The sequence below is a fragment of the Echinops telfairi genome, unplaced genomic scaffold (genome assembly GCF_000313985.2).
Source record: "Echinops telfairi isolate 266 unplaced genomic scaffold, ASM31398v2 ScPeMD7_7;HRSCAF=31, whole genome shotgun sequence".
In the NCBI taxonomy this organism is placed as follows: domain Eukaryota; kingdom Metazoa; phylum Chordata; class Mammalia; order Afrosoricida; family Tenrecidae; genus Echinops; species Echinops telfairi.
Genome location: NW_022103904.1, coordinates 27,519,390 through 27,523,402, shown reverse-complemented (window position 1 = coordinate 27,523,402; position 4,013 = coordinate 27,519,390). Strand labels below are relative to the sequence as shown.

At 38.0% G+C, this 4,013-nt stretch overlaps 1 protein-coding gene across 1 annotated transcript in view; it reads left to right on the top strand.

Moving 5' to 3' along the window:
• TJP1 (tight junction protein 1) overlaps positions 1–4,013 on the top strand; it is a 172,137-nt gene that overhangs the window by 51,680 nt on the left and 116,444 nt on the right. The gene's annotated exons all lie outside the window — the stretch shown is intronic.

Here is a 4,013-nt window from a genome sequence, read left to right as displayed (position 1 = left end):
TCTCTCAGCTTCCTGCAGTGTTATTTTTAACTTTTATGCTGTTAGCAAAAATTTTTTTCCATGAGTTATTTTACTTTTTCTTGCCTTTTTTTGTTTCTTCTTGTTCAAGAGTCCCAATGAAATGGAAGTTGTATCTCTTGATAGTATACCTCATAAATCCTAGGCTTTCTTTAGACACCTTTGCTTCTTTTGTTGATCGTTTCTCTTGTGGATTAGAGTCAAGATTTGTCTTCAAACTCACAAATTCTGTTTTCCATTTCTTCAATTCTATTACTCAATTATTTTTGTATTTATCTTTTGGGTATCTACTCTTTTTCTAATAAGGCTTCTAGTTTTTCTGTTCACTCTGTTGTTTTCTTAGATTCTTTCATCCTCCATTAAAAGTACCTGATCATCATTCGTCTGTTCCCTTGTTTGTGCCTACTTTTCTTGTTTTGTTTTTGTGTATGTGAACCAAAATGTTCTGTATCAAGATGTTGGGGAAATAGCAGAAAATTTGTGTCACACACAAGAAAACCCAGATTCAGTAGATGGGGGTACTTAGTTCCGTCAAGTGGTATAGGAGAGAAAAAATAGAAACACAAAACAAATAAATGGAGAAATTAGAAAGAAGATAGAGAAAAGAAAATAAGGGAATAGAGTAATAATATTAAATTTTTATTAGAACAATTTATTGTTTGAAAAAAGTAGTACTAATTACATACATAATAGTTTTGTTTTTTAAGAATGTTGCTGTTGAGTTTGGATATTCTATCTACCCAAGAGCATCATAGCTGCTGTGGTGGGGCACCCAGTGGCCATAGGCTTTTTGCTGGTGGAGTTTATGGGCTCAAGGCTAGTGGACTAGATTATGTGAAGTGTCCAAGTGTGGAATGGCCCCTCACAGACTGGTGTGTAAATTAGTCAAGAGCTGGGCAAGGCAATCAAGCAAATTGACTGGGAGCCATGCAAAGTTACCTCAAGAACTGGCTGGTGTCCAGACAAAGACCAGGTGACTTCGAATGGCAGTCAGCATCCTGTGGGTATGTGGGTATGTTTACCATTTTCTCCTCTCTTTCTGTCTGCTCCCACTGTCTCTAGTGTATGGGGACTTTAAAGTATTTAGCTGTTGAGTTGTTTTCCAAGATTTCTGGGGACCTGCTTTTTTATTTTCCTTACTGCTTTTATCCTGGTTGTTATAGAGAGATTTAATCTCTTTTTTGAAGCTGAAGTTCCTATTGGTGAAATATTTTGCTGTATAAATGTTTGATTTTTAGTAAGATGTCTAATTTGTCTTCTGATATTTGTATATTTATGGTTGTTATTTGATAGTATACTGATGATGTGTATTTTTAAAAAAATCCTGCTATCAAGTTGATTCCAACTCACAACAACCCTATAAGAGAGGAGAGAACTGCCCTGTGGGTTTCCAGGATTGTAACTGCAGGAAGGAGTAGACAGCCTTGTCTTTCTCCTGCAAAGTGGCTCTTGGTTTTAAACTGATGGCCTTGTAGAACCACTGCACCATAATGTAAAACCTGTCAGGACCTAATTCACTGGCCTAAACCCTGCTACTGCCCTGATGCCTCTTGCTTTTCATGGTGGCATACCGTGCTTCCATCCATAGCACCTACAATGCTCCTGGGCAAAGGAAAGATTCCAACCCCAAAGCAACTTATTATTTAAAAAAAATGTTTACTGCTCATTTATATATAGCTATAGATGAATAGATAGCTAGGCATAGATGATTTTTTTTAATTAGCCCCGTTATGTTAGGTGCCATTGAGTTGGTTGCAACCCATAGCACCTTATGCGCAACAGAATGGAACACTGCCCAGTCCTGCACCATCTTCATAATTGTTCCTATGCTTGTGTCCATTGTTGTGGCCACTGTGTTAGTCCATCTTCTTGAGGGCTTTCCTCTTTTCGCTGTCCTCTGCTTTACCAAGCATGTTGTCCTTTTCCAGGATAGACTGGTCTGTCCTGACAGTACGTCCAAAGTATGTAAGGTGAAGTCTCAGCATCTTTGCCCCTAAGGAGCACTCTAGCCATCCTTCTTCCAAGACAGAATGGCTTACCATTTTAGCAGTCCATGGTCCTTTCAGTATTCGTCTTCAGCACCACAATTCAAATGCATCAATTCTTCAGTCATCTTTATTCAGTGTCCAAATTTCACATGCATATGAGGTAGTTGAAAACACCACGCCTTGGGTTAGGTGCACTTCACTCCTAAAGTAACAACTTTTTCAGTATTCTAAAAAGGTCTTGTACTGCAGATTTACTTATTGCAATATATCTTTTGATTTCTTGACTGCTATTTCCATGAGCAAAATCCTTGACAACTTCAACCTTTTTTCTACTTAGGATGTTACCTTTTGGTCAAATTGTGAAGATACTGGTCTTCTAGTTGTAATCCATTACTGAAGGCTTCTGTCTTTGATCTTCATCAGCAAGTGCGTCAAATCCTCTTAGTTTTCAAGAATTAGATTGTATCATCTGCATAGCTCAGATTGTTACTAAGCCTTTTTCCAATCCTGATGCCACAATATTCTTCATATAATCCAATTTCTCTGATGATTTGCTCAACATACATACTGAATAAGTGTGGTGCGAGGATACAACCCTGACACATACCGTTCTTGAGTTTTAAACCCTGCAATAAAACCCTTATTCTTTTTCCACTGCTGGCTCTTGATCCATGTAAAGGTTCTTCATAAACACAGTGAAGTCTTCTGGAATTCTCATTCTTCTCAATGCTATCCATATTTTGTTATGACACACTTAGTCGATTGTCTTGGCATCGTCAGTAAAACACAAGTAATTATCTTTCTGGTATTGTCTGTTTTCAGCCAAGGTCCATCTGACATCAGCATTGATACATCTCGTTTCATAGCCTCTTCTGAATTCGACCTGTACCTCTGGCAGCTCCCTGTCAATATACTGCTGGAACTGTTGAATGCTCTTCAGCAAAATTTTATTTGCATGTGATATTAGTGATATTGTTGTATAATTTGAGTATTCTGTTGTGTCACTCTTCTTGGGATGGGTACAAATACAGATCTCTTCCCATCAGTTGTTAACTCTCTTCCAAATTTCCTGGCATAGATGAGTGCTTCTTGTGTTTCATCAGCTTGTTGAAACGTATAGTTGGTATTCCATCAATTCCTGGAACCTTGTTTATGGCTAATGCTTTCAGTACAGCTTCTTTCTTTGGCACCATTGTGTCTTGCTCATATGCTCCCTCTTGAAATGGTGGAATGTTGACTAGTCCTTTTTGGTACAGTGACTGTATTTCCATCTTTTTTGATGCTTCCTCCATTCAATAAATTACCTATAGAATCTTTCAGTATTGCCACTTCAGAATTAAAGTTTTTCTTGAGTTCTTTCAGTTTAAGATGTACTGAGTATGTTCTTTCCTTTTGGTTTTCTAATTCTAGGTCTTTGCACATTTCATTATAATATTTGGCGCTGAAATTTTCTATTCAACTCTTTTTAACTTCATCATTTCTTGTATTACCTTTGGCTATCTGCAATTAAGACCCTTTTTCTATTTAATGACCTTTTTCTTCATAAATGAAGTTCTTCATGTCCTCCTACAACTCATCAGGTCTTCTATTCAGTATGTCAAATTTGCACATAAGATGTTCTCGGAGTTTATGTGGGCTAGACTCAGGGTTGTTTTTTGACTCGTCAGCTTTAACTTGAACTTCCATGTGACTAATTGATGTTCTGGTCCACAGTTGGCCCCTGGCCTGGCTTTAGCTGCTGATAATGAGCTTCTCCAGCCTTTCTTCCCCTAGATGTAGTTAATTTGATTTCTGTGTATTCGATCTGGACACCTTCCGGTGTATAGTCAGTCACTATTTGTGTTGTTGATAAAAGATGTTTGCCAACAAGTTGTTGATTTTGCATAATTCTTTCATGGGATCTCCAGCTTTGTTTCAGTCACTGAGTTAGTTAATTGTGCCAGCCTGGCCGATAATCACATGTGGTGCTGGTTGAAAGGCGGAGGGATAAATGGGTGGTGAAGCCTC